This window comes from Sinocyclocheilus anshuiensis, unplaced genomic scaffold, assembly GCF_001515605.1.
Source record: "Sinocyclocheilus anshuiensis isolate Anshui unplaced genomic scaffold, SAMN03320099.WGS_v1.1 scaffold879, whole genome shotgun sequence".
Taxonomy (NCBI): domain Eukaryota; kingdom Metazoa; phylum Chordata; class Actinopteri; order Cypriniformes; family Cyprinidae; genus Sinocyclocheilus; species Sinocyclocheilus anshuiensis.
The window spans coordinates 269,750-280,287 of record NW_015546063.1 but is presented as its reverse complement, the minus strand read 5'-3'; the positions used below and the strand labels follow the sequence as shown (position 1 = coordinate 280,287).

The following is a 10,538-nucleotide window of genomic DNA, read 5'->3' as shown; positions in this document are numbered from 1 at the left end:
CAAGAGTGATAAAGAAGTGGCTCGAAGATCATTACATTGAAATTTTGGATCCGTGGCCAGGCAACTCCCCGGATCTCAGTCCCATAGAGAACCTGTGGTCAGTCCTCAAAAGGCGAGTGGACAAGCAGAAGCCCACAAATTGTGATCAACTCCGAGAACTAATATGGCAAGAATGGATCGCCATCAGTCAGGATTTGGCCCAGAAGCTAATATCCAGCATGCCAGAGCGAATTGCAGAGGTTATGAAGAACAAGGGTCAACACTGTAAATACTGATTCATTATATTTTTTGCCAATAAAAGCTTTTAAAACTTATGATATGCTTAACATTGTTTTCAGTATAGGCCTACCATAGAAACATGTGGAAAAATAATCTACAAATACTGAAGCAGCAAACTTTGCAAAACACAATTTATGTCACTGCCAAAACTTTTGGCCATGACTGTAGACATTACTATCTGTCAAGCAGGTAACGTTATTATTGCTAACATAGCGGACTCATCGAAAAATACATTGGCATCATCTGTATTAACGAGAAATTAATCACTTCATCCGATGTTTAAGTGAATAAAATAGCCTTGACAGTCGAGTTCCACAACTATTGGCTTTGTTCTCGCTCACCGGACTTGTGATGGTATAGTAGTGGTGTCCCAATTCTTAGGGGAATATTTTCACCCCTACCCCTTGACACTCTGTTTCAAGGGACAAGGGGAAGGGGTATAAAATAGAATTGGTATTGGGCCTTAAATTAGCCCAGTTCCGCAGGAAAACCAGGGACTCGGCAACTGAGGTGATGTAAAAGAGGAAAGCAGGCATTTGGACCAAAGCACTGTGAGGCAAGGGAGGGGGATGACTCAAAATGTTTCTAAACTTAAAACGCATTTTTGCCCCGTTTGCGTTGTTTTACTACTTACAAAGTTATTTAAAGTATAAAACATTGTTATTTACAATACACAGCGTGGTTTTTAATCATATTTTTAGGGGGGACAACCTTCAGATAGGGGGTCCTGTCCCCCCCGACCCCCCCGGGATTTCCGCCTATGGGAATAGCTGAATAGCTGAGAGGGCAGAAAAATATAAGTATGACTTTTTGACATTTACATAAGATTATACTTTTCCCCCTCCATAAGCTTGTTGAAAGAGGCAGGCTCTTGCTCTCAACTTCTAAGAAATTAAGTTTCTTATGAAATAGGTTTTGACAAGCAAAATTGATATTTACACACCTAATGATTCATTTGATCTTGGATGAATTTCAGGCACCTTTGGATATTACATTCCTCAAAGTTAAACCTGTCACACTGATAATTACCTGTGCCTGCAAAACATAATTACTTGATCTATTACTGTAAAAGTTAAAAGTTCAAGTGATTACTGTATTAAAATGATCAAATTAAAACAGTTTATGTTTTTGTTAAATGTACAAATGTACAATAGTGAAAATAACACCGAAAGAAAAACGTACTAATTTTCATTTTGTAAAGTTTCCCATTTGAAAGCTAAATAAAATCGAAATGAAAAGTATCTGAAAGTACAAATATAGCAACGTTCATTTATTGTGATTACAAAAACTAGCAAATTGGAATTTTGGCGGAAACTTGACGGGTACCATGGTGACATTTTTGTCAGGGCATCAATGCAGGAATTTGATGTCCACGTTTTGAGAAACCGCTTCATTAGCTTGATTGCACTTGAAGACGTATAGAAAATCATTAAATCATGGAACTTTAACCGTGTCAGAAGTCGTTTCATTAATGTGTTGTGCAATAAGTGTGAGTGCGCATCACTGTATGAGAGCGGCCGGTTGGCTGAATTTGTGGCACTGTTAAACCCACCCAAACCCGCGCGCGCCTGTGTGCGCCCATTTCCTCCGCGTGTAAACCAGTCCCGCTCTCCGCCTCACTGACAGATACAGGCTTGATGACCCGGAGTTAGTTAAAACTAGAAAAACTAGAAGACCAAGTCACGCCGAAGAGAAAATATATTTGCTTTAAAGCCCAAATAACAGGTAAATACGGTAAATACGGCGCAGGAGCTCAAAGTGTGGAAATATTGCAGCCCAAATTAAGGTAAGTGTTTTATTATTAATATTATTTTGCTTTTTTTTGTGTGGTTATTTTGCTTGTTTTTGTTTAGTTTTGTGCTGTCATTTTCATTTGACTAGCTACTTACCCGTTTTTGATTATTTGCATAATTTACCTCTTTATAGGCTATATAAAGTTTCTCATAGCTTGTGAAGCTTGTGAAACGTTCTCAGTTTAGATGTATGCATGTGCACATTTGTTGCTCTCTGTTTATCAGATATGATAGATATGATGAACGAGTTGTGCAGTTATTGGTGCGCTAAATTATGTCCTGGTGTTTGGGTGGTTAATGTGTTAAGTTTAAATCCATTAAAGAGTTTGTTTTAGTTTATAAACGAATGCGCACAAATGTAAAGAAACAAGTAAAGATATAAGCTACTTAGAATTAGAAAATGTTGCCTTATATTTTTCTTCTTTTTGCTTATCACTTTGATTTTTAGTGGCAATTATAATTTATTAATATTTCTCGTCCTACCTTAAATTTAATCAATTTAATCTATCTATCTATCTATCTATCTATCTATCTATCTATCTATCTGTCTATCTATCTATCTCTCTCTCTCTCTCTCTCTGTCTGTCTATTTATGTCTATCCATAAAAATATAGTCTGTATGAGAACACTACTTAATAACGTGGTTTTTTCCCTGCATGATTGCACTACTATCACCTAAAAATAGGTGCATGATGCTCTTATAATAATAAAATGATAATAATAATAAGAATCCTGTCCTTTACTAGGGACAGGGACAAAAAAGAGGGAGCATATTACCCCTGTGTTAGCTTCACTTCACTGGTTACCTGTTAAATTCAGCGTTGATTTGAAGGTTTTAGTTTTAGTTTTTAAAGCACTCCATGGTCTTGCCCCAATTTACATTTCAAACCTTCTCCATTTCTATTCTCCTGTGAGAACGCTTAGATCGTCTTCTCAGAAGTTATTGATTGTCCCAAAATCTCGTTTAAAATCTAAAGGGAACAGAGCTTTTTCAGTTCTTGGTCCTACACTCTGGAACTCTTTGCCTTTATCCATCAGATCATCCCCTACGTTATCTTCTTTTAAATCATCTCTTAAAACATATCTTTTTTCTCAGGCTTTTACTTAACTTGAAAATACTTTTTTGTTTTGTTTCTGTTTGTTTCTTTGTTTGTTGATGTCTTGCATTACTTATTGTATTATTTAATGATTTCAAATTTTATATTGTCTTAATGCTTTTGTTAGTTGATTTTTCTGATGTTTTGGTTGTGCAGCACCTTGGTCAGCACTTGTTGCTTTTAAGGTGCTATATAAATAAACTTGACCTTGACCTTGACCTTTACTATGAGATTTATAATGAGGTTTTATGATATATTTACAACAAGTTTGATTTGATTGTTTAAATCATTTCTCACATGTTTCAAAGCACAAATTTCAGGGCATCTCTGTCCTTGTCCATTTCATTTACCCTCACTTTATCTCCAAATTGCCTATATATAAAACTGTGGAAATGGCCAATATCCTTTTTTTTTTTTTTTTTTCAATATACTGCTTCACACTCAATATAACTCTTTTAACAACCAGCTCTGTTGATCAGGTCTGCCTTCACTTCTTGCTGTGCCAGTCACCACATTCACGCAGGGCAGTAATAGACATTGCCAGGCAGAAGCTTTTTTAGGGACTGAAGTTAACAAATTACAGTCAAGCCAGCAGTTAATTCCAGCCAAGCACTAGAGACCAGCACCACCCAATGGTTTGTCAGGAGAGAGAGAGAGGGGAAAGTAAGTAGCCTATACATGTGTGCATGCAACAGACAAAACGGCTGAATTTAGATGATTGACTTCAATTATGAGAACACATTACATAGGAAATCTTCATATATTTGATTGCTGATGTCAGACTTTTATTGGCTGTTGAACATTGAAAGCAAGTGTGTCATTGAACTCCCAATCAGACCACATTTAATGTGACAAAGCTGTTGTTTTGAAAGAAATCCTTCTTTCTTAACTAATGTAATCAACCACAGATTCACCGAGGTCATGTGAGTTCACTGGCTCCCACGGTTAGTGCAGTAAACTGAACAACTTCCTCCTTCCAACTTTGGTATGTCAGTTAGAGAAGTGCTATTTAACTCTCAACATTCAGCTTCTTATGGTCAAGGAATTTTTGATTAACAATCACACTTGAAGATCAAGTAGTGTTTCCCAGTATTTTTGTCTTCTGTACCACCACAGCTCCAGAAACCAGAAATACTGTGGGTCGCTAATGCTGCGTTCCATTTAGCTCAGAAGTCGGATGTTGGAGCTGGGAATGACGTCACATTGAGTTGACCGCATTCCAGTACACAAGTCAGAAAACCAAGATGGACATGTCAATTGTTAGCAATACGAGTTGATAAATGCACATATTTTTCACAGATAATGCTGAAGTATCATGTCCACAGATAGAAGTTGTATAGTACTGTGTGAGTTTATTGAAACATAGACAAAGAGATGTGCTAATAAACAATATATGACTACTCTTTCACCTAGTGTTAATGTACTGAGCAGCCACTTCGGATTCCGAAGTCAGGGTTTTATGCAGTTTCCGAGTATTCCAGTTCCGGCAATCCAGTTAAAAGTTCCTATACTGGGAACTCCAAATTTCCTACTTCCGAGTACAGACGAAACGCACCACAAGTACCACATATTCTGCTATGAATGTTATCAGTGCACATTTGTAGACCTTCAATGCATTGTGTGTTCATTCCATAAAAAGGAAAAGAATGATGATTAACCTTGATTAGTTATTTTAATAAAGCAATCTCACACTTAACTTTTTAGGCACTCTCTACTTTGTCTGTTTTGCTAGGCCAACATGGTGGTGCGTCGTTTCTAAATGAAACACTAAATCGGTTGAATTAATGATTCATTGACTCACTCATGAAAACTGTCACTAGTCACTATCTGTCAGCGACTGCGTAATTATGTAACCTGCAGAAAAAGAGTCACTGACAAATCCCCAGCACTAATGCACAGACTGTCAGTCTGTAGATAATGCACAGACAGTGCTGTTGATTTGAGTATCAGTACACTTTCCATATCATGCGCACAATATTATTTGCTGATATTAGTGTTATTTTTTTTTAATCAGCCATTTATTGGATATTTAATTTTATTTTTATGACTTTTGCCATTATCTAATTTTAATGTAGAGGATCAGTGCAAGAATAAAGCAAATATTTAACCATTTAACAATGAGGATAATAGAGGTCCAACTTTATTTGTTTTATTATTATTATTGTTGTTGTTCAAATAAATGTTTTTCTTTATCAAATCTCAAAAAACGGAATAGTTCTAACATCTAACAACACTGATTTACAAAAACAATTGATTTTTTAAATAAAGGCTGTTTATTGGTTATTGGCCATAACATGAAAAAACTGATTGTACGAAAAACATGAAGAAAAAAAAACAGATTGAAAAAAAAGGATTGTAATTGATTATGATAATAGACCTTAATAAGGTTAGACGCCATATTTAATTTAGCACAGATGAAAACAAGACTATGATGGATAGACTTACAGTCTAAGGTCCTATCGCATCATTTTCACAAGTTACAACTTTCAAACTGTTTTATACAGTTCTGGGTTGCACTTTATTTGACAGGATGTGCACTTACGTGTACTTACCTAAGAAAGTAATGGTAATATAAGGTAACTACATTGGTTAAGGTTAGGTTTAGGGTTAGTACTTTACCCAATTTTTGAAATTACTATAATAAGAACATAGTATGTACATGCGGAACAGGACTGTAAAATAAAGTGCTACCGTATTTTGTCCACTGAAAGGGTTTTTTGTCATTTTGTCAGCTGAACAGTTGATATGATTTTAAACAACAGTACAAGCCATTGAACGCACTGTACTTCTGTCCCTCACAGCCTCATTTGCATTCCTGTCAAAAATTGAACATGGCACTACCCTAACTAAGGTCTACTGAATTTAGTATCCGTTATAGTTTTAACAAAGCCACAGTAAAAACATTTCTAATGATAACCGCCTAGTTATAAAACAAAACTCTGTACTGTTTGCTTTTAAACAAAACATCCTGTGAGGAGGTCAGGAGTAGATACTGATGGAGCACTCTTTCATATTTCTTGTGATGTTGTCTCAGATGTTTAATCTCTTGTCTTATTTATAAATTTCAGCTCAGTGTACAACTCAATGGCAGACATGCCATAGTCTTTGGCTTGTAGTTTTTCAGCCTTAACTCTTTAAATGAATCTTAAAGACATACAAATCAGACATAAACACACGCCTCACAGTGTGGAGGGAAATTCCCTTTTTGGCTAATGTGTTATTGTGTTTTATTATTATTATTACAGTAATCATGGGAAACATGCTGCTGTGTTCAGAGAGATCTCTGTGTGGGCACTGCTCAGTCTCTGTCATTTCTTAAGAGACGTCTGCTGTGCACTCTATTATTAAAATCTGACATTAAGTTAATTACTGTCTGTCTTCTTCAGTAACACCAGACTAGGTGGAGATTTAGACAGAAATTAATTGTTTTAATTAAGAGAAAATACATGTATTGATGCCCAAGATCTAAATATTATATATTTGTCAAAGAGGAAAACAAATCAACAGAAATCAGGCATCCACTACCATTATACACTACCATTCAAAAGTTTGGGGTCAGTGTTGTTTTTTTGTTTGTGTTTTTATTGTAAAGAAATTACCACTTTTTTCAGCAAGGGTGCATTAAATTGATCAAAAGTGACAGTAAAAACATTTATAATGTTGCAAAAGATTTCTATTTCAAATGCTGTTCTTTTAAACTTTTTATTTTATCAAAGAATTATGAAAAAAAGTTAATATTGTTATAATATTAAGCAGTATTAACTGTTTTCAGCATTGATTATAAGAAATGTTTCTCGAGCACCAAATCAGCATATTAGAATGATTTATGAAGGACCATGTGACACTGAAGGAATAAATTACAATTTAAAATATTTTAAAACAGAAAACAATATTTCACAATATTACCCTTTTTACTGTATTTTTGACCAAATAAATGAAAACCCCAAACTTTTGAACAGTAGTGTACATTGTGTTTAAAAACTAAGGTGGGGCCAGAGAAAATTTGTTAATGCGAGTAAAAATCTGTACTTCTGGTCCAACTGGTCATCTTAAGAGAATATAGCACTTTCACTTTCACCTTGCTTCTGCCATCAGCAGCTGCTCTCTCATCTGTATACCACCACTCTCTCTTAATTTCTGTCACATGTAACTAAAACTAACTGACATTTTGAGTGATAGAAATAGCTGTCTGCGTTCCACACTGAGGAGTATGTGCTGTGTAATTAGCAGCAGAAGTGGTTGTTATGCCTAGGCCATGCCATTCTTCAAGTCACCGTTCTGGAGAGGACTGTCTTTAGACTGGAGTGATAAGTGCTGTGAGCTTTGGATTGTCCACTGATGTTTTTGGCTAATGCCATGGGAAAAGATTATCCTTGTTTCAGCTAATGTTTGTATGTTTTTGTAAAGGCATCAAGATGTGTGTGACTTTTGCTTATTGGCTGCTTTCTCACAGTCACAATTTGGGATTCACAAGTGTATTTACTAACAGGTTTGACTCAGGTCTTAACATACAAGTCTCACTAAATTAGAAATCAATGGCTCTGGTTCATTTTGAATCAGACTTCTCCAAAAAAGACACTTCAGTGAGGAAGTCAGTTAAATCAGTAATGACTCTGAACTAATCAATGACTGAATGGATAAGTGATTCACTCTCCAGTGAGTTTGAGGCTGTTTCGTGAATCCTTACTCATTATAAAGAACTGGTTCTTAAATGGATAGTTCACCCAAAAATGAAAATTACCCCATGATTTACTACCCTCAAGCCAGGTGTATATGACATGGTGATATTTTTTGAAGCCCCAAAAAAGCACTACTTCATCTGCTGGAACGCTACTCTCTCTTTTTTGGGCTTCAAACTCTTGACCACCATTCACAGCCATTATAAAGCTTGGAAGAGCCAGGGCATTTTTTAATATAACTCCGAGTGTATTTGTCTGAAAGAAGAAAGTCATATACACCTAGGATGGCTTGAGGGCCAGTAAATAATGGGGGAATTTTCATTTTTGGGTGAACTATCCCTTTAAGAGTAATTTGTTCATGAATCACTACCCCAGCTAACAGGTAACATTCTCAACAGGTTCTCTTAAAGTTGTGAACAAACATTCTTCCAGGAACATTAACAGAATGTTAGTTCTCAGTTATCTGGGCTTTATTAATGTTCTCAAAACATTAGCACAAAAACGTCATTTATACATCTTTCATGGAATCTTTTTTTTCTGAAACAAAAAAGTTGCATGTTCGTCTAACATTTTTTAAATGTTACTACTTGTTTCAGAATGCTCAGAGAACATTCAAAAGACAAAGCTTTCCCAATTAGATTGTACTGATTCTTAGACACTTTCTGTCACGTTTGTGACCATTTTATTTGCAGTATGGAGCCATGCAGAATTGTGTTTATTTTTGTATATGTGCGAACATAACTATTGAGATCCCACTCAAGACACCTCGTTTTGTTGAGCAGCTTCTAATGAAAGAATTTCTGCTTGGAAGTGCAAAAGTATTTTATCCCATAAAAACAGCACATATACTTACCAGTATTATGGTGCTTGTGTTCATAAATAACGCATATAGTTTTCAAACTCTTCCGTGAAGAGCAGGATGCAAGGACTTGTGTGTAATTGTGCCTCAGCCCTCTCCTCGCATTCCTCTGGCCAGTCCAAACCAGACCTTTTTTGGGAGCGCGGTATAATTTAGCCACTATTTTTACAAATGGGTACATTTTCTTCCCTCTTTGCTTTTATTCCAGGTCAGAGGCATAAAAAACGGCTGTCGCTTTCCCATGTGTTTGACTTTAAAGTGAAAGATGGACAGACGATATGAGAGGAACACACATACAGTGGTGTGAAAAAGTGTTGGCCCCCTTCCTGTTTTTTTAATTTTTTGCATATTTGTCACACTTAAAAGATTCAGATCATCAAACAAATTTTAATATTACACAAAGATAATGCAAGTAAATACAAAATGCAGTTTTTAAATGATTATTTATTTTATTAAGCGAAAAAAGCTGTCCAAACCTGCCTGGCCCTACGTGAAAAAGTAATTGCCCCCTAAATCTAATAACTGGTTGTGCCACACTTTGCAGCAACAACTGCAATCAAGTGTTTGCGATAACTGGCAATGAGTCTTTCACATCGCTGTGGAGGAATTTTGGCCCACTCTTCTTTGCAGAATTGTTTTAATTCAGCCATTAATTCAGCCTCATTGGAGGGTTTTCGAGCATGAATGGACTGTTTAAGCTTGTATTTACTTGCATTATCTTTGTGTAATATTTAAATTTGTTTGATGATCTGAAACATTAAAGTGTGACAAACATGCAAAAAAATAAGAAATCAGGAAGGGGGCCAACACTTTTTCACACCACTGTAGATGTTGGCATGTCAGGATAAAGAATGGGATTCCATTGGATATCCCATTGGAGGCTTTAAAGCGTACCTTGGATGAACTGATATTTAGGAAATGTTTGGATCAGCTACATATGGTCAGCTCTGGGAACTGTCAGGCACCATGACAAATTTTTAATGTAAATGTCTGTTTGTAGTCATTTCAAAGATCTCTCTGTTGCCTCAGACCTAGACAACAGTGTGAATGTTCACAGAAGATGATTGAGGAGTAGCCAAGGGGAACGGCAAAAGCATCCATGCTCATTAGTCACAGACGCTGTGTGGAATGGGAGACATAAAGGACTCAACGGACACATTTGTGTGGGATCCCTCTAAGCTTAATGTGGGAGTCTTTACTGTGAGTTTGCTATGCATAAATAGGAGCTGAGGCTAGTTCTTTGACTTAGAGGTGTCCCTCAATTCATTGTTCACCTTTGAATGACAAATGTTATAGCAGATATTATCTAACTTAGCAATAAACAAAAAATGAAGTTCATCTGAGGTCTTCTTGGATCCATAGGATAGAAAATACATATTATATTATATAATATTATATAATATAATATGTATTTTCTATCCTATGGATCCAAGAAGACCTCAGATGAACTTCATTTTTTGTTTATTGCTAAGTTAGATAATATCATATTATATTATATTACATTATATTATATTATATTATATTATATTATATTATGTTATATTATATTATATGCCTGCTGTAATGTTGTTACAGCAGACATGATCTAACTTAGTAAAGTTCATGGGAGGTCTTCTTGGGTTCAAAGGATAGAAAATATATTATATATAATGAATATCCATATATTATATGATATATTATATTATAATCTTCCTGTATCTATTACTATTTCTCTTAAAGTTGAGGACAAACACAAAAGACAGAGACAAAGTTCAGGAAACTTATGCCGAGTTCACACTGCACGATTTTAGCCCGATTTTTCACTCGCCGACAGGTTTTGCGAAATCGCTGA

General features: G+C 35.6%; 1 protein-coding gene across 2 annotated transcripts in view; it reads left to right on the top strand.

Annotated features, from left to right (window-relative positions):
- Window positions 1-10,538, top strand: part of LOC107699588 (biglycan-like) — a 24,197-nt gene that overhangs the window by 1,265 nt on the left and 12,394 nt on the right. The window contains exon 1 of one of the 2 annotated variants that reach the window (XM_016500893.1): window positions 1,999-2,065. The exons of the other annotated variant lie outside the window; for it this stretch is intronic. The gene's annotated coding sequence lies outside the window, so the exon portion shown is untranslated. Of the gene's footprint in view, window positions 1-1,998; window positions 2,066-10,538 lie in introns of those variants that run through there. 2 annotated transcript variants of the gene reach the window in all.